The sequence below is a fragment of the Lutra lutra genome, chromosome 8 (assembly GCF_902655055.1).
Source record: "Lutra lutra chromosome 8, mLutLut1.2, whole genome shotgun sequence".
In the NCBI taxonomy this organism is placed as follows: domain Eukaryota; kingdom Metazoa; phylum Chordata; class Mammalia; order Carnivora; family Mustelidae; genus Lutra; species Lutra lutra.
The window spans coordinates 86367654-86395440 of NC_062285.1; positions in this window are offsets into that span (position 1 = coordinate 86367654).

The window sequence follows — 27787 nt, forward strand, 5'->3', positions numbered from 1 at the left end:
TTTTCCCCAAGAAAGGGGACAAGGCAAGTATGCATATGCTCAGCATTATTCTATAGGTTCTAGATATTGCAATTAGGTGAGGGAATGGAGAAGTAAATAGTTTTCATTTCATAACATTTCATAACATGACCATTTGCATAGAAAATCCTAAGGTATCTTCAAATAAATGCAGAGATATGCCATGTCCGTGGGTTGGAAGACTCAATATTGTTAAGATGTTAGTTTTCTCTAATTTGATTTACAGATTGAACAAAATGTCAATCACAATTTTATTTTTTTAAGATTTTATTTATTTATTTGAGGAAGAGTGAATGAGAAAGAGAGTGTGAGCTGGAGAAGGGGCAGAGGGAGAGGGAGAAGTAGACTCACCCCTGAGCAGGGAGCCCGATGCAGGGCTTGATCCCAGGACCCTGGAATCATGACGTACACTTAAGGCAGATGCTTAACTGACTAAGCTCCCCAGGCACCTCACCAGTCACAATTTTAGCAGGCTATTTTGTAAGGTAGACAAGCTGATTCTAAAACTGATATTGAACCAATATCTAAAGACCTAGAATAATCAAAATGATTTTTGAAAAGAAGGAAAATGTTAAAGAACTTAAACTACCTGATTTTAAATGCTTATTATAAAGCTATACCCATCAAGATAACATATTATTATTGTAAGGATAGACATATAGATCTATGGAACAGAACAGATCGAGCAGAAGTAAACCACCCCGTAAGACTGATTGATTTTTGGCAAAAGTTACAAAGATAATTCAATTGAAAAAGAATATTGTTTTCAACAAATGATGCTAGAATAATGGCATATCTGTCTGCAAAATACATAAATAAACATTAACCCATACTTTGTATTATATAAAAAATTTAAATTCTAAATGGATCTTTAACCTAAATAAAAGAACTAACGCTATAAAACTTCCAGTAGAAAACATAGTAGAGGGGCACCTGGGTGGCTCAGTGGGTTAAGCCTCTGCCTTCGGCTCAGGTCATGATCTTGGGGTCCTGGGATCGACCCCCACATTGGGCTCTCTGCTCAACGGGGAGCCTGCTCCCCCCGCCCCCCCGCCTGCCTCTCTGCCTCCTTGTGAGCTCTCTTTGTGTCAAATAAATAAATAATAATAATTTTAAAAAGAAAGAAAACATAGAAGAAAATTTTTGTGGCTCTGATTTAGGCAAGGATCTCTTAGAGCACAAAAGCACAAATAAAAACAAAATTAAAAAGTTATTATTTTGAGAAACTTTAAGGAAATGCAACAGCAAGTCAGGTAAGAAGAAAAATATGGGAAATACATATCTCACCAACGATGTATATCCAGAATATATGAAGAACTCTCAGAACTCAATAATAAGACAGACATTCTGGTTAAAATATTGGTTAAAGGTTTTGAATAGATAATTCAGCAAAGAAGATATACAAATGGCAAACAATTGTATGAAAAGACGTTCAACATCATCAGACATTAGGGAAGTACAAGTTAAAGACACTCCATTACCTGTACACACCCACTAGAAAGGCTAGAATTTTTTAAAAAGACTGATGATACACATATTGGGGGGAATGTCTACATCCTGGAACTCTCATACATCATCAGTGGGGATGAACATGGTCCAGCCAATCTGGAGAACAGGCTGACAGTTATTATAAATTTCAACATGTACTTACTCAGCAATCCTTTCCTATGTCCCAAGATAAATAAAAATCTATGTCTACATAAAGACCTGTCTGCTAACATTTACAGCAGCATTATTCATAATTGCCCCCTCAAAAAAAAACCCCACAAGCTGGGCAACAAGTCCACTTTCTATCTGCGAGTGAATGAATACACAAACTGTGGTGTATCTACACTGTGAAATGCCATTCAACACTGACCACAGCAAACTACTGCATGACTCTCAAAGCATTATGCTGAGTAAAAGAAGCCAGACACAGGATACTGCATATGGTAATAGTGCATCTATACAAAATTCTAGAAAAGGAAAACAATAGTAAAAGCAGATCTGCGGTCACCAGAGTCTGAAGGTAACAGGAAGAGAGCACCGAGGGACTCAAGGGAACTTTCTGGGGTGATGGAAGTATGTTCTATTATAAATGTAACAGTAGTTATAGGACTTTATACACTTTCTAAAACTCATCAATTTGTAAATGTGGAATTGGTTAATTTTTTATATACAAATTATATCTCAAAAATTTAGAAAAAGAAACCTGTCTTTCATTTGGGAATTCAGCAAGTGGATCAAGTCAAAGAACACCCTCCTGAAGTTTATTTAAAACAAATGTTCAACATCTCAGAATAGGTTTTTAATTTACATCTTTTCCACTCCTAAGAAATGGTCAAGATTTTACTTTTAAAATAATGGTTTTGTTTAAATTCTACATACTCCTATGCCATTTCAGCCTCCTTGGCTGAATAACTCCAGTCAACAGAGGCCCATTGCACGTGAATGTCCCATTCTATTCTAGTGAATCAAAACATCATTTCATTTTTTTCCTTAGGAGCCTGTGAAGGAGTGTTTGGGCTTCCTGAGTTTGAGAGAGTGCATATGTGCATATGTCTGTCTCTTTCTGACATTTTTTATGAGAGAAGAAAATTATTTAGTTATTTTATGAAGGGGTAGTTTTAAGAATAAAAACCTCACTATTTAGTAACCTAGGGATGTGTTTGACAATACTTCTTGACACCCTTTAATGATTTATGAGATCCAATAATCATTGTCATAAAATACACATGTTCTGTCATTCTTCCCTTCTCCTCACTGTTTGGGAAAGCAAGGGACATACTGTGAGAAGCAAGGTATTGAAGTAAATCAAGGATATTGATTGCTTTTTTTCCCTGAGCTACTGAGTCAATCTATACTCTGGTAGTGTCCAACTTACATTTTTTGTTCCTAATGTTTGCTTGTAAATTGGCTTCTTGGAATGCTGGATGCAATTTCCCTGGAAAGCCAAGTTATAAATCATATTTAGGTTCCCCAGCTATTCCATAGCAGCCTGCTTAACCCATAACAGCACTTTTCTTGGTGAGAAATACATTAAACGTAACATTTCAAAAAGGAAAAATACCTTTCAGAATCCCTCACTTCTCCTGCTGCCTTCCCACACATTATGGTCCTCCTCTCCACCCCTCCCCACCATCTTGAACCTTTGACTATATACCTTCTTTGGGGAGTGGGGCAAATTAGGAATTCTTTAAAAAGGGTGATTGATAACGCAAGCACACCTAACTGGTAATATTTCAAATCACCTAGAAAAGTGAAAGAAAATAATTTATGTAGAAGAGGGGAAGGCTTTTTTAGAAAAGAAGCAAGCCTACAAAGAAGTAAGTACAATTTGTAAGGGATGAGCCTCTATAAACTGCTTGTAAACCCACAACAGACAAAAGGGGTTTAGGGATTATCTAATCCAATAGCATGTCCCATAGTAACTTTTTTGAGTCTATAGAATGCTACCAGTTATCATTTAAAAATAAGAGGATTGTTACAGATGAATTTGTGGATTCACATGAAAGAAGTAGCTTTCATTAACCCGGTGACTTAAAGTTGAGCTTTCATTAGGCTAACGAATCAGTAAGTGGGGCACAGCGTTGCTTAAACTCACTTGGCTATGGTGATATGCCTCACATGACTAATGAATTATACTTTTAGAAAATAATGTTTTAATCTTCAAACAACCTCTTCTATATTATTAAGGCTGTCCATGAGTAACAGGGAGAGTTCTACGATCTTCTGGAGGGTTCTTTTGTAGGATATGCTATCCCTTTAGAGCCGTGTGTCCAATAAAAATATAATGTGAGCCAAAACTTTTCTATTTTAAATATATTAGATCATTATTAATTGCCTAAATTTAAATTATTTAAATTTTTAGGTTCAAATTAAAAATTAAAAAAGAAATACATGGAATTTATTTGAATATGATTTATTCAATGCAATATTCCCAAGATATCTTTGCAACATATAATCAACATAAAAGTTATTAATTCATGAGAGATTTTACAAGATTTTGCAGTAAGTCTTTGAAGTCCAAAGTGTACTTTACACTTACAGCGTGCATTGATTTGGACCAACCATATTTAACATTAACATGTGGTTAGTGGCTATGGGAATGGATGGTAGAGCTTTAGAATACTTTAAGATCTGTTAAGTCCTTTTTTTTTTTTTAAGATTTTTTTATTTATCTATTTGACAGAGAGAAATCACAAGTAGGCAGAGAGGCAGACAGAGAGAGAGGAGGAAGCAGGCTCCCTGCTGAGCAGAAAGCCCGATGCGGGGCTCGAACCCAGGACCTGGGATCATGACCTGAGCTGAAGGCAGCGGCTTAACCCACTGAGCCACCCAGGCGCCCCAAGATCTGTTAAGTCTTAATCCTCCTTTATTTTGAACAAAGGCAGTCACTGAAAACTTGAGATTAGAATCCTGAAATTTTAGATGTGAGTGTGTTCTTAGAAATAATCTAATACAATCTTCTCAATTCTATAGCAAAGTCATGAAATAGTGATGAGATTGGAATACAGGTCTCTGGATGGCCTGGTGACGTTCTCTTGGCCCTTCATATATGATACTGTTTTCAAATGGAAACGTTAGGACTGAACTTATGAAGAGAATTGATAGCTTTCCTTTAAAAAACAATCACTAGAGGACAACCTCCAGAAAATTTAATATGTGATTTTTTAAATAAAAATTGCAAACATGTTTTCCAGACTTCAACTACTGCATAAAGTGATGCCACCTGCTTATTTTTAGTACCAAGCTAAAACAGAGCATATTTTGTATATTATAGAGCAACTCTTCTTATCTGTTGGTACATTTTCATTGTATGAAGCACATATAAGAAAGTCAGCTACCATAACAAAATTAGTAATATGCTAGTCCTCTATTTTTCTGTTGAGAAGGGGTATCCAGCTCTCATTTATCTGCTCAGCTTTTGTCTCTAAGCCTAGTTATATCACATGCAACTTGAATCTTAAAATTCATTTTGCTAATTTTTCTAGCCAACTCCTCCTATTGGACCTAGGGAAAAAACAGAAATATGAAAAAATTGGCAAAGTGAGATTTACTTATCTACACAACATTTACCAAACTATTTTTCTATGGAAAATTGAGACATTGCACATCCACATTGACTTTTCACAAAAAGCAGATTTCCAGTTTGCAAGCTTTGCTTTACTACTCTAATTCTAGTTAATAGTAAATAGTAAATAGAAATAGTAAAACTAATTCTAGTTAATATGCACTCAAGTCAACCAGAATACTAAGGGAAACATTTTACAGAAGAAAAGGAATACAATCAAAGGACAGGTGAGAACGAAGCAAGCAAAGCACTGTCCATCCAAGTATCTTCAGAACAATGACATAAAATGACACAGGACATTGGCTGCTGTGGTTCTCTTCCCAGCTGAAATTAATTAACAGTGAATCAGCATCCTATCTCCAGCTACCACCTTGGCCAGAAACAATCTGTTAAAATCACAGCTCAGAGTGGGGAACAGAAATTATGCTGAACAAATGTAGGAGTCTGATAAATGACCTGACCGTGATCATAAAGCATCATGAGCAATTAAAGCAGGTTTTAACTCCTCTCACCAACTGTAATTCCTGGGCGCCAGCCCACAAATGGTACTGAATTCTGCTTGGCCAAACACTAAGCTACACTCTGGACTGCCAAGCCGCCAGATGTTACTTCCATGTTGCGAATCATGTCCTTGTTAGAGTCAAGGGTAAAACCATTGGTGGGGGCAGGGGGGATCTGAACCCATAAGTAAATAGCCCTTTCTCCTCCATCTTTCTCCATCTTAGTCAAAACCTATTGGAGTACTAATGACAAAGCACCTTATTCCCTTTCTACACAGCTGGGAGGGACTGTAGGAATCCCTGGGGTATCATGAAACAACTGACCATTCTATCCCTTAGGGCAATGTTTCTCAAAATATAGCCCAAGGAACACTTTCAATAGAGTGATCTAGGAAGCTTGTTTAATATTTATATCCCAGACCCACCCTCGGCCTACTGAACTGGTATACATGGGAATATTGCCCAGAACTCTGCATTTTAGCAAGATTCCTAAGTGGTGATTGTATACATTAAAACAACCTCTTCTGTTGGGCCAAAGAGCACAGGAAACCAATATCAAATATATCTATTTTCTGAAGAATCTATGACTTTTATGGGGCAGGGAAGTATCTAAATTGTTATTGTTTCTTCCTACCCTGTAAAGGGATATGTCAAATCTTATTACTTTTCGGGAGCCAGGGTTGTCCAATGTTCTTAGAGTTACAACACCTTTGAAAAAAGCACCTGGTTAATTTGCATAGTTCTTAGAGATGGAATGAAGTTGAGTTTCTAATAAAGCCTCTCACCTCCAACTTTATAATAATACTTGTTTAACTGAAATAGTAAAGAGAACTCAGGCTAACATCACAAATCTGAATACCAAAGTCCCTATAATCATCTTGTTTTTATATCCAGAATAGAGAGTGTCTTAAAATAGCTTGCCATCAATTTATCAGTTTTCTTTAATGGGCAGTCCTCACTTAAATTGAGCAGAAATATATCCAAAAAATGGGGATAAAAAGATAAATATATTAATTTCTGATGCCTGTGAGGCAGCATCCCAACAGGTCAGCTCCTCTCAGTAGCCCATGAATGATTAAACTGCTAAACAACCTCAGTAATGTCAGAACCAGGACAAAGACTTCTGTAATATATCCTGTGGGGAGAGAAAGGAAGCACTCCAGAGCTTGTGAGGAGGTGTGGAGGCTGAATCCTGCCTGGACAAGATGGTGATTTGTGCTACAGCCTAAACTTATCAAAGGAAGAGTGAAAATTATTTAGCCCAGGTGTTGAGAAAAACATACTGAAATTATTACAAAAGCTACATGAAGCTTTTCCCATCTCCAGCATTCAGATTATTCCGCATCATTGGAAAGAATGGAGATTTAGGCACAAACAAGTCAAAGTCAAAATCTAGAAAGTGTTGACCATTTGGAAGGAGGCTTAGACTTAATACTTCTTAGTATGCAAGAAAGCAAAGGAAATTTATAACCACTTCACTGGGAATGAGAAGGAGCACTTTCTGGAAAAATGTCAAGAGAAATTATAGCAATCAAAGATAGTATATAGAAATTGATATCTATATTAAAGTTTACTTTAAAATCAGTAACATTATATGTATTCAATGTTAAATTGCTTGATTCCTGTGAACTTAATAAATACTTGTAAGTGTATTTGACCCTCTAGCCTTGTTTTTGTTAAACAAGGTCCATGAACTTTTCCAGGGCTAGTTCTGTTGTCGTGGGGATTTTTGGTAACTTGAGCCTAAGTGTTCAAGAAGCAGTGCAATACAGTGCAATATATTTTATTTTCTTCCTTCTCTTCAGAGTTTTCCATATAAATATTGCCTTTTATTTAACAAACTCATTTCTGTGGCACATAAGAAATACATGACCTGTATTAGTCAGTACATTTTTCGTCATAGCTGACAGAAACTATACAATCTGGCTTAAGGATAAGTGGGAAGGTCAAGGATAAGGGCTTCAGGCATGGATGGATCCAGGGAATTAAAACAAAATTAGGATATGGTCTCTCTTCATTCTCTGTCAAGAAAAATAAAACCAGCCATGGTCACCCCAGGGAAAAGAGGGCTGGAAAAAACCCTACAGACCTTGATTGTCCTGATGTGGATATTAAACCTATCCTTAAACCATTCACTGTGGTCAGTCAGTTGGGTACTCTAATTGCTCAAGACCATGTTTTTTTCTGACTCCTCTTGCGGGAGAAAAGACCAGCTCCATGCAGTGGAGCCTGATAACATGCAGTGCGATTCTAGTTCTAGGAGAATGGGGATCTACAACAGGGTATTTTTTGTTTGTTTGTTTTTGTTCTTTTTGTGTCTAAAACATTAAGGCAAACAAAACAGAGCTCCACATGAAACTGCTAATGTGTCAGTGGACATATTTCTCTCTGCTGCTCTCACCCAGAAGTAAAAGGGGGATCATTTCTGGCTAAAAAACATAGACTGGCTTGGTGTTTTCCTCTCATTGTGGCTGTTACCAGGTGGTAGTAAGAACTGTCAACTTTCCATTGCTTGCGGATGGGTTGGGGCACACTGATATTTCCTGACCTGGGAAGAGACACCCCAGAGATACTCAGATACTAGATCTGAGGTGGTTTCCTGCTACGAAACAGCCAAGGCCACCTCCCTATTAAAGTACTACAGAAAATATTCCTAAGGTTCTTCTTGTGATTCCTCTAACGAAAAGGAACTGCCTCAAGGACCCACTCCTGGATTGTTCCAGCTCATATCTCTTCTTCTTTTCCCACTATTTCGCCCCTAGAAAAAGAAGATCTTTTTTTAGATTCTCTGTGTGAATTTTGTCTGGTGCCTCATCATTAGCTCTTCCGTTATGTAATTTTTGAATCAGAGCCTCTGGTACTCTGTGTTTAGCTATCTGGATTCTCTGTATTAACAAAGTTACATAATTAGCAGCTTCCCCCCATTCTATCTTAAAATCACTTTTGGCTTATAATTCACAACATTCTGCCCACCCAGATGAACTATAAATTTCCTCTTTCTCCCATTCAGAAACATCTGACCTCTCTAAAATGTTTAGAATTTAAAACATACTCACAGACTTCTGCTTTATATTTGTTTTCATATATAGAGAACTCCATGTTCACAGACTAATATAGGACCTATGTGAAAATTCAGCTCTACATCTACAGTCATCCTTCTAGATGAAGTGTATTTTTTTACAGTTATTTGCACAACTGGAGAAATAGCCTGTTGTGATTATGCTGTATCTGAAACAGTATTTCTATATCCATCCCTGTATACCTTCAAGAGTTTATACTAAAGAGACAATCTCCAGAAAATGATATATATAAAAACTATGCATAAAAAGAAAGACTGAGGGGCACCTGGGTGGCTTAGCAGGTTAAGCATCTGACTCTTGATTTTGGCTCAGGTCATGATCTCAGGGCTGTGAGATCGAGCCCCACATTGGGTTCTGTGCTGGGAATGGAGCCTGCTTGAAATTCTCTCCCTCTCCCTCTGCCCTTCCCTTCTACTCTCACTCCCTCTCTCTCCTTCTCTCTCTCTCTCTAAGACTGAAATAAAATGCTAAAGTGCTTGTCTATTACTGGATTATGATGTTTTGGTGTTTGTCAAATAACCTGCCTATGTATAACTTTTAGGATAAGAAAAAGAAGCTACAAACTGTATTAAAAATAGTTATTACCCAATCTCAAATATTAATCTTAAATATCATCAGCTTAAATATCATCTTTTCAATGACCCTTTCACTGACCTTTCTCTTTTTCCTTCTTTGTAATCACAGATTACTTGGCTTATAATGATCATTTTTTAACTTGCATTGTGGTGATGTATGTTTTTGTCAGTTCCATGAACCAGATCATCAATCATTTAATTATAGAGTCATGCCTTGTTTTGATTTTGGCTTCCACAGCTCTGAGAACAAGATCTTTTAAAACCATGGTGCTCATTTGCAGTATATTATATTAAACCAAAGGCATAAGAACTACAATTAGTTTTCCTCACTTTCCTATAGCCTCTACCTCCTATATTAATGAACCTCTAAGGATCTTGCTAGGGACTTAAAAAAAATAAAACCAGCATCTGGTCCATAAATAAGAGACATCAGCTACCAGCTACCCAGACCCAAGATCAGTCTCTGGATGAAAACTGTCATTGTTTCCAGGAAAAGAGTTGGGGGAAATAAAGGACAATGTACAAGAATTAAAATTATAGCCCAAAGACTAAGCCAAAATTTAAAACTCAGGAGCATATAATCTGTGATCTTTGTCCAAGAAGAAAATGTCACTTTTTACTTGATGTGTCTGCATCCACTCAGTCACAGTCAGGGCTTGGTTCTGGTCCCTGATTCTGGCTGTGATGATGGAGCCAAAACCATCAGCTTAAAAATGTCCCTTGGTAAAGCCAGTTACTGGTTTCCATGAGACCCAAAATAAACCAGTTGTTAAGACTTTTTAGAATCCGAGGTTACCAAAATGATCTGTGGTCTTGCCTTGCCTAAAATATGACCTTACATGTGAACTCCAAGTAGCTGAATATGGATACAACAAACTCATGTTGCAGGGTCTGACCCCAGGCAGAATTCTAAATGAGCAGTTTGTCTTGTCTTCTCTTTCCCCACTCACAGCCACACCTTTCAGTCTCTCTCTTCCTCTCTCAATGTCTGCTGTTTTGTGATCCTAGCTTATAAAAATTTGCTGTATAGCAAATAGGCTCATCACAAAATCCCAATCTCAAAATAATAATTTCTTAGTGTATTTCTTAACATTTTAAAGTAAATACACAGTCCACAATCATTCAAAAGTGAAACAATAATATGTATTTAAATCCCCTTACTTCTTTTTACTCCTACAGTAACCCCTCTGGCACATTTCTGCTCAAATCCTCAAAAGAAAAACGAAAAAGCATCCCCATGCTTCCTCATCCCATCTGCCCATTTCTCCAGATTCTGCACTGTAAAAACTCAAAGGACAAACCTAAAAGTGAAAGACCTTTCTTTTTGTGGGCAATCAAGAGGAAAAAAGTGATAGAGGAACGCTGACCATCTTTGGTAGGCAGGAAAAGAGGAGATACCTGGAAAATGCTTCCACTTTTAAATTTGCTCACCATGTTTGGTTCCCATAAATGTCTATAGGTCTTCACATAGGAAAGAAAAAACTAACCTTTATTAATTGTTATCAATAGAAATTATTCTTCTTTCCCATTTTCTTCATAACAGCCATTTGGAAAGCTGAAGACAAAATATAGTAACAAAAGTTAAATATTGAGTGTTTCATTTATGCTAGACATTGTGATAAATGTATTCAATGCATTATTTAATATTGAAATCAGACCTCTAAGTTGGATATCATCACCACTTAACAGGTGAGGAAGAGAAGGTTTATATAAGGTAAAACTTTCCCAATGTCACTCAACTAGTAAATAATAGCAGACCAAGGGTTAAACCCTGATATCTTTGACCAGAAGGCCCAATTCTGAACTACTGTTTCCTGCTGTATGACTACACCAGATCAAAGGATAATATGTATTAGTTATCTCTTTATTTTCCATGCATCAAGCAGGTCTGGCTTCTACATGCCTATTGGAGAAGAGTAACAACAAAAAAATTCATCATGTGTACTCCCAAATTATATTATCAGTTTATTTTACACCAATATGTTCTGTCTTCAAGAATATTAGAATATGCTATTAATAATCTCAGTATCAAGTTTAGTATCTAATAGATAAGGACCATGTCTAGGTTTCAATTTTTTTTCCCCATTTTTGGCTAGAACAGTCAGAGAAAATTATGTCTTGTTGAGTTAAAAAAATGTGGTAGTCATTGTGGTACATATAGTAAGTATACTTATGTAGTAAGTACAGAACTTGAACCTGGAAGTTAAGAAAGAACTATATAAATATAAATATAAAACTATATAAAAAACTATAAAAATAAAAGGGAATCACTGAGGGAAAAGAAAAGAAAATATAAGAATTTTACCACAATATAAGGAGAATTTTGATGATCAGTCATTGTTTCTCATATGGCTATAGAATAAAAATAAGAAATCTTATTGATTGTAGTATTGTTACTCTCAAATAGGAAACCATGTATTAAATTTTTACAACCAACCTCTTAAGTTAAGGGCAGTGACAATAATTTATCCATCCAAGAATTGGCTCAGAGAAAATGTGTGCAAGGGTACTGTGGCCAGCACAATAATGGCCTCCATTATTGTGAACCAGTGAGTATGGCACCTTATGTGGCAAAGGACACGTGGCAGATGTGATTAAGTAGAGGACCTCAAAATGGGGAAATGATCCTGGATTGTCCAGGTAGGCCCAATCTAATCACATGGCTCCTTAAAAGCAGAAACTCTTTCCTGGCCAGTATCAGAGCAAGAGATGCGACAATGTTAGAAGTAAGGTCAGAGACATGTTGAGTCAACCCACCATCGTTGGCTTTGAGGATGGAGGAAGGGAACCATGAGCTAAGAAACTCAGGCAGCCACTAGAAGCTAGAAAGGACAAGAAAATGTATTCTCCCCTTGAGCCTCCAGGAAAGGAACACAACGTGCTGGCTTCTTGATTTTAGCCCAGTGACACCCACATCAGATTTGTGACCTCTAAAACTGTAAGATAATAAATTAGTGTTCTTTTAAACCACTAAGTTTACAGTAATTTGTTATTATAGCAATAGAAAATGAATAGAAGTATATAGTTAATAAGTGGCAGAGGGAGGACTAGAATCCTATTTTTGCTAATATTTGAGCACTGCTATCTATCAGTCACTATATTATCACTTTACATATTATTATAGCTATTCTGTAAAATAACATCTTAGATATCATTCATATTTTTCAGATCAGAAAGGTAAGACTTAGGATGGTTACCTTAGTCACCTGTATAACTACTAGTCAACAGAGCTACCTTTGCCATTGACAAATCCCATATGTTTCCAGCATCCCATTCTACCTTTGCAGCTCAGAGTTCTTGACCTATAACACAAGCTGACTTCGAGACTCGGCCTGTTATTAGCAAAACTATGAAGTTTATGAAGTGTATTCCAAACATTCCTGGGTGTGCAGTGCCCTTAAGCAGCCCAGAGATCCTCAGAAGTAGGACTTATAACCCACATATGCTGTTATGAGCTGAATTATGTCCCTTCCAAAATTCGTGTGTTGAAAATCTTAACCTCAGTACCTCAGTATGTGAATGTATTTAGAAGTGGAGACTTTTAAAGAGGTAATTAAGGTAAAATGAGGTTATTAGAGTGTGCTTTGATCAAATCTGAGTAGTGTTGTTAGGAGAAGAGGAGATTAAGACACAGACAATGACACAGAAGGATGACCATGTGAGGACAGAGCAAGAAGGATCATCTGCCAGCCCGGGAGAGAGGCCTCAGAAGAAATTGAACCTGAACACACCTCACTTGTGACTTCAAACCTCCAGAGCTGTAAAAGAAATTTCTGTTGTTTGTCTTCCAGTCTGTGGTATTTTGTTACGGCAGCCCTAACAAACTAATACACAGGCCCTCCCCAGAACAAGGCTTCACCCCCATCCCGCAGAGACAGATTTAGTTGGTCTGGGTGGAGCTTAGGCACCAGGTTTTTATTTGCTTATTTGTTTTAATGTAGATGACTTCTGTCTGTGCAGAATATAGAGCTAGTCCTTGATAGATGAATAAGATTTTAACAGATGGAGAATAATTTCCAATCACTCAGATATATTCACAAAATGTTCATTTGACCATATATAGGGCAACACTAGCTTTTTTAATAGTGGAAAACTTGCTTTACCTAGTTTCCATGCAAATGTTTCTACTGAGAAATTTTTATTATATCTGAACTATGGAAGATATTTACATAAAGTTTTGTTAGCTTAGATGTGGAGGGAACAGTTTGATTTCGGACTTTGATCCTATCTGGGTAAGCTTTCGGTCCACCTTATTTTTCTGGCTCCCTATTTCCTTCAATATTATACCCTTTACCTTTTCCTAAAAGTTCAGACAAAAAGGAATTCAGTGACAGATTTCTATGACTGTCCTAAAGTCATTGAACACAGCCTCAAAATTTACTACCTGGAATTTCGCAAGACACACTTTGTTTCCTTCAATAAGGAAACTTGGTATTTCTATTTCTTGCCTAAAATTCTACACATAGGAATCCCTTTCACAGTGAGAATCTCCTGAATGGTTTAAGAAAAGTAACTTTTAATGACAGTTGCACGCATGAAAAGTAATAGTTTCTACTCTAGCATAAGTAAATGGAAATAGAAAAATTACTCTTTGTGGATGCCTGGGTGGCTCAGTCAGTTAAGCATCGAACTCTTGGTTTTGCCTCAGGTCATGATCGCAGGGGTGTGGGATTGAGCCCCAAGTTGTGCTCTGCACTGAACATCTCAAGCAGAGATTCTGTCTCCCTGCCTCTCCCCCCGCTTGCTCTTGCATGTTCCCTCACTCTCACCACTGTTGTTCAACATAGTACTAGAAGTTCTAGCGACAGCAATCAGACAACAAAGAGAAATAAAAGGTATTCAAATTGGCAAAGAAGAAGTCAAACTCTCTCTCTTTGCAGATGACATGATACTCTATATGGAAAATCCAAACACTCCACCCCCAAACTACTAGAACTCATATAGCAATGCAGTAACGTGGCAGGATACAAGATCAATGCACAGAAATCAGTTGCTTTCTTATACACTAAAAATGAAAATATAGAAAGGGAAATTAGAGAATTGATTCCATTTACTATAGCACCAAGAACCATAGGATACCTGGGAATAAACCTAACCAAAGAGGTAAAGAATCTGTACTCGAGGAACTATAGAACACTCATGAAAGAAATTGAAGAAGACACAAAAAGATGGAAGACCATTCCATGCTCATGGATCAGAAGAATAAACATTGTTAAAATGTCTATACTGCCTAGAGCAATCTATACTTTCAATGCTATCCTGATCAAATTCCACCAGCATTTTTCAAAGAGCTGGAATAAACAATCCTAAAATTTGTATGGAAACAGAAGAGACCCCGAATTGCTAAGGAAATATTGAAAAAGAAAAACAGAACTGGGGACATCACTCTTTCTGATTTCAAGCTTTACTACAAAGCTGTGATCACCAAGACAGCATGGTACTGGCACAAAAACAGACACATAGACCAGTGGAACAGAGTAGAGAGACCAGATATGGACCCTCAACACTATGGTCAAATAATCTTTGACAAAGCAAGAAAAAATATCCAGTGAAAAAATGACAGTATCTTCAATAAATGGTGCTGGGAACATTGGACAGCTATGTGTAGAAGAATGAAACTCAACCATTCTCTTACACCATACACAAAGATAAACTTGAAATGGATAAAAGATCTCAATGTGAGGTAGAGGAGAATATAGGCAGTAAATCCTAGAAGAGAATATAGGCAGTAACCTCTTCAAAATCATTCACAGCAACTTCTTTCAAGATATGTTTCCAAAGGCACAGGAAACAAAAGTGAAAATGAACTTTTTGGACTTCATTGGGACTTCATCAAGAACAAAAGCTTCTGCACAGCAAAGGAAATAGTCAATAAAACAAAGAGGCAACCCATGGAATGGGAGAAGATATTCACAAAGGACACTACAGACAAAGGGCTGATATCCAAGATCTATAAAGAACTCCTCAAACTCAACATACACAAAACAGATAATCATGTGAAAAAATGGGCAGAAGACATGAACAGACCCTTCTCCAAAGAAGACATACAAATGGCTAACAGACACATGAAAAAATATTTGTCATCACTAGCCATCAGGGAGATTCAAATCAAAACCACACTGAGATACCACCTTACACCAGTTAGAATGGCCAAAATTAAGAAGACAGGAAACAACATGTGTTGGAGGGGATGTGGAGAAAGGGGAACACTCCCACACTGTTGGTGGGAATGCAGGTTGGCGCAGCCACTTTGGAAAACAGTGTGGAAATTCCTTAAGGAGATACCCTATGACCCTGCAATTGCACTACTGTGTATTTACTCCAAAGATAAAGATGTAGTGAAAAGAAGGGCCACCTGTACCCCAATGTTCATAGCAGCAATGGCCACAGTCGCCAAACTGTAGAAAGAGCCAAGATGCCTTTCAACAGATGAATGGATAAAGAAGATATGGTCCATATATACAATGGAGTATTATGCCTCCATCAGAAAGGATGAATACTCAACTTTTGTATCAACATGGACGGGACTGGAAGAGATTATTTTGAATGAAATAAGTCAAGCAGAAAGAGTCAATCATCATATGGTTTTACTTATTTGTGGAGCATAAGGAATAACATGGAGGACATGGGGAGATGGGAAGGAGAAAGGAGTTGGGGGAAATTGGAGGGGGAGACAAACCATGAGAGACTATGGACTCTGAAAAACAAACTGAAGATTTTGGAGGGGAGGAGGGTAGGGGTGGGGTGAGCCTGGTGGTGGGTATTATGGAGGGCATGTATTGCATGGAGCACTGGGTACAGTACATAAACAATGACTTTTAGAACACTAAAAAAAATTAAGTTAAATTTAAAAAATAAAAAATATCTTAAAAGAAAAAAAGAAAGAAAGAAAGATTACTCCACCTAGGAAGAGAAGATAAGAAAACTAGAAGCCGCCCCTCTGCTGATGCCAAGTTACTTGCATGGTCAAGGCTAACTAGCTATCTTCAGCCTGCCGGGAACATGGAGAGAAAAATTCCATCAGTTCCATGCCTCTCTCTGTTTTCAAATCTTCCTGAGGGGAAAGGGGTTTTTAAGATTTCCCAGCCTGTGTTTACGTACTCTTCAGTGGGGTAGGTAACCTGAAGGAAGACAATTCTGAAACTGATAGCTATTTGGAGTTTTCAGAATGGCTTTACTTAAAGCCAGTCCTATCAATCACAATTCCTTCTCATGTTCTCAGAGCATTAGTTACTTCGACCTCTTCCTCCCTTTGTCCCCATGGCCAGAATTTCTGGAGAACAACTTCATTTCATGTGGAGTGAAACGGCCCTTAAGTCTGCCTAACAGACTGGTAAATAAAAAGGAGATTCTGGACTGTGCCTGCCATTTGTTTAATTGCCCTGCCAACTGGGCAGCCGTTTGTTCTAGCAATTGGCATAAGTGCTGCCAAAGGGTTGACATTCGGCACAGAAGCACAGAGCACGGGTATTTTGCACACCATTTGTGGGCCCAAAGAGCAGGCAAATCCTGGTTTCTACCTCTTAAATGCCTCTAAAATTTTATAAGTCTTACGTTCTGCAGCACAACCATATATCCCGTTTATTATAAACCTACATTTATATAATTGCCTTGCATTTCTTTACTGAACTTTAAATTATTTTTGTTATATACTCTAGGGCCTAAGGCTGTACTAAGAACAAAGTTGGTGCTCAATATTTCATTTACTTGACAGCAGAAATGTGCTTGTCAGAATATAATTTTATGACAAATTTATGATGTCTATTGATAGTGGGAGGTAGTATCTGTGACTTGAATAGACAATGAGCAAAGTAGATAATAATAAATGTAAATAGATAATGAACAGCAGAGAGAAGGACGCTTTTATGAGGAAACTTTCTACTCTTCCATACATAATGGACCCTCTTAGCTGTAAATATCACCCATTACAAATCTTCCTTTTCCTGAATAATTTAAAAATATTTGCTAGAATTTATTTGAGCTATACACAGCAATAATAATAATTCAAAATATATTTAGTATGGATATTAAGTCATTTTTTCCAGGTATATAAACAATATAATTTCCAATCATCACTGACAAAATGACGGGTGTCACCAAGTTGTCCCATCTTGCGTTTCATGTCCGTTATGCCTTCAGTGTGTCTACTAAGGACTCTCTACGAATCAGAGGCTAATTATTTGCTGAAGTCAATGCCAATTGTTATCCCAATGTTATAGAAATTATAAGCACACAAGGAATCAGAAGATGTTTCAACTTACTTCTTTTTTTTTTTTTAAGATTTTATTTATTTATTTGACAGAGAGATCACAAGTAGATGGAGAGGCAGGCAGAGAGAGAGAGAGAGAGAGGGAAGCAGGCTCCCTGCTGAGCAGAGAGCCCGATGCGGGACTCGATCCCAGGACCCTGAGATCATGACCTGAGCCGAAGGCAGCGGCTTAACCCACTGAGCCACCCAGGCACCCTACAACTTACTTCTTTAATAAACACACAAGAATGTAGTTTTTGTGAGTAGGATTTATACTTGCTAGTAAATTAGATGGTAAGATGTTTACCATCCAAACTGAAACACTTGGGATAAAAAAAAGGAGCATTAGGGGCGCCTGGGTGGCTCAGTGGATTGAAGCCTCTGCCTTTGGCTCAGGTCGTGATCCCGGGGTCCTGGGATCGAGCCCCACATGGGGTTCCCTGCTCAGCAGGGAGCCTGCTTCCCACTCTCTCTCTGCCTGCCTCTCTGCCTACTTGTGATCTCTGTCAAATAAATAAATAAAGTCTTTTTTTTTTAAAAGGAGCATTAATAATAAGTTTGCCAAGGAAACAGACATAAACCAAGACTGGCTGAGGCAAAGTGTCCTCTATGATCATCCTACTCACAAATACACTTTTGCCATAATATCAAGGAAATGTACTTTGTATCTGAAAGTACATTATGGCTCTAAGAGTACCATGATTTTCACGAAAATTTTGCAGTCTGTTGCTGTCTGCATCATTTTCTTCTGCCTGCTGGAATCCAAACTTCACTTCAATATATAGAACTTACAAGGATGCAAAGCAGAAAACTCAAAATTAGAGCTAACATCAGATGTGATTCCTAGATGCTGCACGAGTCCCTTCTACAAGGCATGTGGTAGTTCACAGATAAACCATGCCAAACTTGCAATTCAATTCCTTTCAAAGCTCAGTCTATCCTATACAAACAACAGAGTGAGAAATATAATCAATTTTGTCTAGACAGTATCAATCAATGTCAACCATTGGAAAATGAACAGGCTTGGAGATTAATGGCAAGAAAATAAACTTGAAGTGTTCAAACTGACTGAATTACATATGTATCATCATATGGAGAAGCTCAAAATTAATGGTTTAGGCCTTGTTTACACCTTCAAATTATGTGACTATTATACATCTTCAAACCAATTTCTGCGTATGAAGAGCTGCAGAAAGGCATTCTGAGTCTAGAGAATTTGAATCTTTTTGGAAAGGGAATGGAATAAAAATATTTTTATCACACGTGGTTGATTTTCAAACATGAACCTTGTTTTATAGCAGAAGAAAAGATACTTAATTTGAAATGCTTTTGCTTTGAGAACGGGGGGAGGGAGGTAGTTATTTCATTCACTGTGGATGACTGTTCTAACCAAATCAAGGTATATAGGCACCAAGAGCTAAGGTGGCTCCTTGGGTACAGACAAAGAAGACCACTGATCCATTCTCCTGTGTAGTCTGTCCCCATGTGATATGGAAGGGGAGAGACTAGTCCTAGTCCAAATCAAATGCATTCAATATCTTTGTACTATTAAAGGTGTAAAAGATTGATCAAGGTCGAGTTCTGGTTTTCACTATTCTTATTTTTAGTGTGTCACTTCTACAGAGTCTGGCTGGTGATAGAATATTATAACAAAAGCTTCTGGGGTGAAAAAGTAACTGAATCACTAGGACTTAGTTAATGCTCTTCATATAAGGCTTATACACTTTCAATTCTCTAGCGAGTTTTCATTCTAGTAAAACTGGAAAGAGCTTGCAAAATATGAAAGTTATCATGCACCCTTCATAAAAGTACAAATAGACATGGTTTAGCACCCCTGAGTGGGTGGCAGAGTTAAGGAGGTACAGTGTGGGAACTGCTGCTTTGTTATGCTACAGGGCAGTGAAGGATATTTTAGGCATTTCAAGAACAAAGTGTTCTTGCAATGTTAGGTGTGAAGAGCACTCCGTATGTTTAAATCACCTCGATCAGTGGTTCAAAGTATGATCTCCAGATCATCATCAACATCTCCTGGGAACTTGTTAGAATTGCAAATGTCTTGGGTCCCACTCCATATCAACCGAATGAGAAACTATGTGGAGCTCCCAAAATGTTTTAACAAATCCTCCAGCTCATTCTGAAGCATGCTCAAATCTGAGAACTACTGATCTGGTTGTTTCCCAGAGTCTCTATGTTTGGCAACACATTTAGAATATTTCCTCCCTGGCCCTAATTTTTAAAAAAAATACTACAAAATCAAAATATATCTGATCATTTATGGCCCCAAACAGGTGAGAAAATAGCTTAAATTGATTAATTTATTCATTTCATTCATTCAAACTGACCAACTGTAAAATTCATCCTATAAAATCACTTGCCTGTTTCAGAGATGAGAGAAGAAGAAACAAAGAATGTATAAGGTATGATTCTATCCTTCAGGAGCTCAAATATACCAAGAAAGTAAGAAACTGCATTCAGCATTACTTAGAAAGTGGCACTTGGTAAACGTTTCTATTGTCTACTAATTAACTGAGACCCTTCCTGCCATCAGATCCAGGTAAAATGCTTCAAAATTCCTACAGCCCTTGGAAGTCTACAGCCTTTTCCCCAAGATTAACACAAACTGTTCTTGTGGGCACATCCATCTTCTGTTACTTGATCTTTCTCATCCTTACTCTTTTGTTCTCAATGTGAAACAGAATCTTCTTCAAATTCCAAAGGTCAAAGTAAAACAAAATACAAAACAGTCACCTAAATTACTAAGGAATACAGCCAGGTTCAACTGGAATTCTTTTTTTTTTTTTTGACAGAGATCACAAGTAGGCAGAGAGGCAGGCAGAGAGAGAGAGGGAAGCAGGCTCCTCGCAGAGCAGAGAGCCCGATGCGGGGCTCGATCCCAGGACCCTGAGATCATGACCCAAGCCGAAGGCAGAGGCTTTAACCCACTGAGCCACCCAGGCGCCCCTCAACTGGAATTCTAAGGGTGATAAATAATGGTTCTATACTGAAGGAAGGCAAACAAATTCCAGTCAGAGACAGGATTTTTTTGTGTCCCTATAAAGTCCTTATGGTTTCCCTCTGACTTTGTCCCTCACAACCAGCCCTCCAATCTCCTGATTCCTTACCTCAGTCTTATACCCCCTTTCTTTTTTCCAAAAGAAAAGGTCTCTGTTGCTTATCTTCTTGCTTGACACCATGCTTAGGAGTTCCATTTCTTGACCCTATGCAATATTTTATTTTTCTGTAAACAAATAAAACTCCTCTAAGAGATATATTTGTGTTAGATATTTGTAACAAAATATTCACCCCTAATAACCATAGAAATAACTCAAAATCTCATTGGTGACTAACAGAACAATTTGTACTTGAGATAGTAATAGGACTTTCAGTAGCACATGAATGATAAGCACTTACTCAAGAGAATTTTTAAACTGTGTCCAGAACACTGTAAAATCTATGTAGCTGAGTGGACCTGTCTTTATCTTTATAGAACTTGTGAACTAGTAAGTTCTTGAGGGGGAAGGATGTGGGAGGAAGAGGGATTCCCAAATGTTGAGTAAATTGCTCTCAATTTCCTATGAAATGACATCAGAAATGTTCATCCCAATACTATTTCAGTAATTCCATAACTCCAAAGAAATCAACATTTAAGGCATGACTCTGAAAGTTTAGAGTTGCAACTCTAGACCAGAAAGATCATTTGCTTAGTGGTTGAAGCCACAGGATTTGATTAGAACAACTAGGGAGAATAGAGAAAGAATATGTTCTGAGAACAGAAACTGTAAATATCTACAAGGTACATGAAATAAAGTAGTTAATAAATATTATCAGAAAAATAAATACAAAATAATACAAGGAGGAAAATATTAAGAATAGTGTGGTTGTTACTAATAAAAAGTGCTGCAGAGGTTAAGGAGATTTTGAAAGTTGAGATAAAGCAATTGTCTCAAATGAACTGAGTCATTGAACTTGCAAAAGATACTGTAGAGTGAAGAGGTTGAAAATCAAATTGGTAGGGCCAATGTGCTTAAAAACTCAAAGATCAAGTTTATACTATTTTGCCCATTCTTCCTTTCAACATTCTTGGGAGAGAAGGTGATCATCTAATTACCTAAAACACAAAGATAATGAACTTCACATGAAAAGGATTTTTTTGATAAAAACATTTTGAAAGAATTCATATTATCAAAAGGCAAGAGGGATTAGCTGGCACTGGGCTTATCATCTTGCTATGAATAGTTAAGAGTTAGAACATAAAAACAACTCTGCAAGCACTGAACAGCAGCTAGAGCAGAGCTCCAACCTTGAGAGAAAGAAAGAACACAAGGTGAACCTTGTGTTCTCCCTGGCTCTCATTGAGGGTATCTCCAAAGCTCAGTGCAGAGAAATAGAGTCCAAGCAAAGAGAAGTGGATCTTGCTAGCAAGAAGATACACGTCATTGTTTGGGGTTGCCAAGGCAGGTAAGATTTGAGGGTAAGGTCCTGGAGATGAGAACAATAATGTAAAAACTCTAAAAATCTGTGTTTGAAATTCCCTTCTGGTCATTGGTTGACCCCTAAAGTATGTATCCACAAAATTAGAGCAAAATTCTAAGAAGCACAGCAGAGAACACTGCATGGCTCTGAAGAGACAGAAGTTGGAGTTTGGGCTAAACCAATGTGCAGAAACATTGGCAAACCATCTAATCTTTGGGTTCCAAACCCAGAAAATGTCACACCTAGAAGTAGGTGCAAAACAAAACAGACCTGCTGTAACAAAGCTTAAAATCAAGTTTCCCTATGATCAGAGTTAACTGCCAATAATTTAACTGTCAGAACAAAACTCATGACTCTTTACAGAAAACATCATAGTGTAGAGCCTCATAATGTATCATTCAAATGTGATTAAGCAGGAAAAAGCTAATAAAAGAGATTTAAAACTTAATGAAACCCAGAGATGATTCACATGCAGAAGTTAGTATGTAACATAATTAAGGTGTAAAAAAAATAGAGGAAATGGACAAATTAGATTTAAAAGATGAAATGTTTAAATGCAGAATTAGAATTAAAAAAAAAAAAAACTTACTGGGCATTCTAGAACTGCAACTTTTAATACCTGAAATGTAACTGACGTGAAGAACTTGGGATAGGTTTAACAGTAGAGCAGCTCAGAAAACAAGATTGGTGAATGCAAAGGCCATTCAATAAGATATATCCACACTGAAGTACAGAAAAAGGATAGAAACAATAGAACATGCAGACCTCCTCTAGAAGTCTAATACCTTTCATTAGAGTTCCAAAAGGAGATACAAGAGAATGAGACAGAAGGAATATTTGAGAAATATTGGCAGAGAATTTCTCAAATCTAATGAGGGATATCAACATACAAACTCTAACTCACTGAACTCTTATATGGAACAAATACAAACAAAATCACACCTACACACTCTATAATCAATTGCTAAAAATCAAATACAAAAAGAAAACCTTAAAAGCAGAAATAGAGGCATAGCACTCTCAGAGGTCCTGGAAGAAGACTGACTTTACCCAACTTCTATTTCCTTCCTGCCTCTTCATGTGCTGGACAGACCAACACTTACCATTCTTTCATAAGCAAATAGTTCTCTGATTTTATTTGTCCTGCTACGCTCCCAATTTGAAAGATGTTGTCAAAGACAGATGGACAGAAAATGAATATTTCTGGACTAAAAAGTTTCAGTACAGATTACTGCAGGTTCCACAAAAGCAAATATCATATCTACTGTGCTCATAGAAATTTACCTAGGACCTGGGACAGTGTGTGCCACAGGGGAGTAATTCACTCAAACTTTGAATAAAGAATCAATGATAAAATATTGAAATCTAGGAATGCCCACGTGGCTCAGTCAGTTAAGCGTCTGCCTTCCACTCAGGTCCTAATCCCAGGGTCCTCTGATGGAGCCCCGTGTCAGGTCTCCCTGCTTCTCTCTCTCCCTCTGCCATTCCCTTTGCTTGTGCTCTCGCTCTCTCTCTCTCTCTGTCAAATAAGTCAATAAAATCTCTGGAAAATCTTTTTAAAAATATTTAAATTTATAGACCGTGGACCAAAAAATATGAACAAAAACTATACTATAAACCAGGAATATATTTTAAATTTTATTTAATGTTAAAAATATTAATTAAACATTATATAAACACTATCAAGCAATATTTATAAATACTATAAATCCATTCAGGAAGACTTATTTGATAAAGAAATCAAGAGTCCTAATAAGATTGTATCAAATATGGAAATTATTACTTTGTTTTTGGTACTTGCACATACTACAAAAATCAGTTTCTTAAAAATCAGGTTTTTATAATTTATTCTTTTAGACAATCAAATTTCAAGTGAGGCAAATTGTTTCCTAGATATCTTTCATACACTCAAAATTGCTTTAAAATCTCCTTTCATCTTAAGCCAAATCACTTGGCAAGGCACATTCTTTAAAGTTAAAATGAAAAATGCGAAGGGGAGAGGTAGAATGGAAAAATAATTTTAAATTGAAGTTCTACTCATGGTATTATAATGGCCTTTAATCTTGCCCTCAAGCAATAGGGTTTGAGAAAACATCACTAGAGAACATAATTTGGAAGCTTAATCTTAAAAGAATAGAGTTGAACACAAATGACATGAGTATCAGAGAAAAGAAGATATTTCACCATCTCATGCTAGTAGTATTTAGTAGCCATAGTGTCACTAGCAATCAGAGGGTCTCAGAGTAATTCCCATTATAGGCACTGAATTTGGAACTACTACAGAGAATACATTGGTCTAAATTTCTGAAGGTAAAGCTATAGCGTCCTCTTTCTTTTATTTATTTTAAAGATTTATTATTTTTTTAATTTTAGAGAGAAGAGGACATGCAAACAGGTGGAAGGGCAGAGGGAGAAAGAGAGAGAAACCTCAAGCAGTCTCCCTGCTGAGCACGAAGCCCCACGTGGGGCTCAATCCCAGGACCTTGAGATCATGACCTGAGTCAAAATCAACAGTTGGCCAGTTAACCTACCAAACCACCCAGGTGCCCCAAATGTAGTCTTTTAGAATCAGTCCAACATTCCTTTTTATTTAAAGCTAAGTCGGCATTCCTCCCCCAACAAGCTCTATAGTCAGTTTTTTTTTTTAAGTTGAAAACTTATGTTACAATAACTCATTGTTAGCTTTTGTGAGATTGCTTTTCTGATAATCTCAATTTATTCTACCAGATATTTCTGTTTGTCTTCTGTGAAGACACTTAAGATACCTCTGTGTACCTTAAGTGCCACAGGTATATACATAAGAAAATGAGTGGTGTGAAAGTTTAACTTTCTCACAATTTCATCGTTTTGATGTTCCCTCTGGACAAAAGTGTTATTTCTGGTAATTTATTTTATTTATAAATCTCTTACCATGTGTTATGTTGACCACAATGCCATATATGGTACAAAGATAAATGAGACAAATTTCTGCCCTCAGAGGTCAGAGCCTACTTGAAAGGAAAGATAAATTATAACATTTTCTCGGTATTGATGTAATGTCATGCTCTGATAGAAGCAATTTATACATAAAGGACCAGATCCACAGGGCAGGATGGGTGTGAGAGTGACTCAGAGCTTTGTGGCAGAGAATGCACACTGGGAGTGCATCTTGAAAGCCAAGCAAAAGTCAGATCAGTGTGGGTGTTTGGAGGATGAGAAGAGAGCAACTAGTTCAAGAAAGATCATACCAAAAAAATGTGCAGAATGAGAATGCAGACCATCCATCACATTGTATGTGTTGGGAGCAAATTATGGGACATACAGGTAAAGCTGGTTTGGCATAGAATTTTATCATTGTTAAGTATAAATAGTTATTCCTGAAATGATACATATCCCTAAGTCTACACTGGCCAACCAAAGTATAAGTCTAGTAAAATATGATTATAGCACGGTAAATTTCAATTAATAAAACTTTCAGATTCATTGGAAGTTTTTTCTCATCTATCTTCTTTTAAAAACCTGTGACAGAGTTTTTGTCCTCAAATTATGATAAATATTCCTTTTATCTAGTAACACCTTGTAACTACACCCCTTCCCAAAGGAAGAGGACTGCAAGTACCCTGTTCATTACAGTATATTGTGATACAGATATTAATGATTATAAATGTATAGAAGGAAGTATTTGCTATTACTATTTCTCTATAGTCATTAGGATTGTATCTCTTGAGAACCAAGGAGACATCAATTTCCTCTGTAGTTTTCCTGAGTGATAAGATATAGCTCCATTTGGGCCTGGCTAACAACAGAAGACTACACAACTTCCACAGACTCTCCCTGTGTCCCAAACCACTTTGTTCTAGGATCACATATGCATATTTGAATTTGACAGAAAGCTGTTTTATTACCAAACAGTGTGGGAGAAGATAAACACTGCTTTCTTGCAATAGAAAGAAACAGTACAACCTCTATCAGCCATTTAATTTTTTTTTTTTTTTTTTTAGTAGGCTCCACACCCAGCATAGAGGCCAACATGGATCTTGAAATGAGGATCCTGAGATCAAGTCCTGAGCTGAGACCAATGGTTGGACATTCAACAAATTGAGCCATCCAGGAGCCCCAACTATCAGCCATTTTTACTCATAATGTCCCTTCCATTCTCTATTTACTATTTACTCTATTTCATTCTCTATTTACTCATTAATCAGGTTAAAAAAAAACGTGCCGGAATAAATTAGTAATAGAAGGGCATTGGATAAGGTCAGGAGTGAGAGATATTTTATAACCTAAGATGATCAGTGAGGCATCTGGGCGGCCAGTCAGTTAAGCACCTGCCTTCCACTCAGGTCATGATTCTGGGTTCCTGCAATCAGCCCCACATCAGGCTCCCTGCTCAGTGGGGGGTCTGCTTCTCCCTCTCCCTCTGCACCACTCCCCTCCCCCCACACTTGTACTGTCTCTCTCGCTCTATCTCAAATAAATGAACAAAATCTTTTTAAAAAAAAATCCAACTTTTAATTTCAACTCAGATCATGACCTCAGGGTCTCAGGGTCCAGGGTTGAGACCCAAGTTAGGCTCTCCCTTAGCAGGGAGTCTGCTTGAGGATTCTCTCTCTCTCTCTCTCTCTCTCTCTCTCTCTCTGCTCTTCCTCCCACTCACTCTCATTCCCAAATAAATAAATTAAATTTAAAAAAAAAGATCTAGCACTATTTAATACTAGTCACCCCTGCTGGGGTTTAGGATAGTTTATTTCCTTTCTCTGTAAGTTCCTCTACCATAATCATGAGCTCCAAATGGAACCAGCTCTTAGTTACATTTTATATCCATAATTAAGTATATCTAACAGAGAAATGACAGTTACATTTTCAGAATTGGTAATTCTGAAAATTACCAGAGAAAGAAATCAAGAGTCCTAATTACCAAGAAGGTAATTCCTTCTGGTTTGAAGATTGTTGTTGTTTTAAACAAAATTAAGAAAGGAAGAGGATACATTTGAAGTCTAACATATTTAGCATTTTTATTCAAATGCTCTTATAATTTCTGAAGTTAGTTTTCATAAAGACGTAGGTACATTCAAATGATCACAGCTGTGCCAGAAGCATAATAGCATATCAGTGAAAATCAAAATATAAGATTAAATATCAGAAAGTATTTAATCAAAATCCTTAGTTTATAAGTGAGGACACCAAGACCAGAAAGGCTATGTGACATTCCTAAAGATGTCTAATGCTAGATGATTCCATAATCTAATCTTTGAGCTAGTTAGACTAACACTAGTTTACTAATAGTGGTTATTAGAAATAATATTTAGCACTGAATTTACTCTTTCATCATTTACTTTTTAATTCTTCTGAAAGATTCAATGACATACACAGACATTTTATAAAGGAGGAAATTAACAGACATAAAAAATAAATTTAAATTATATAAAGGCCATTATACCAAATGTTCCTCACTTCTTTTATAACCAATATCATCTGAATCAATTCTATTCCAACCATTCTTTCAGTGTTTACAAGAGTTATATTGCATTGTAGTATGTTTTGTTTTACTGAATTAATTTTACATCTTTCCCCAGAGGCTGAAAAATTCCAATAGCTTTCTTTAAGTATCTCACAGGACACCACTCAGGAGAGTAGAGGTAATCAAAATAATGTGGAAAATATTACATTTATCTCTTTTTTTAAAAAAATTATTTTTTCATATAAATACTTTTTACCATCAGAGCAAAAATGAATAGCTACTATAATCCTATCAAAAACTTAATTTGGGAGGGGAGTTCTTTTAGCAATAAGTACAATGTATCTGGCTGTTGCTAGCTGATTTGATAGAATTCATTTCAAGAAATATACAAAATCCTGTA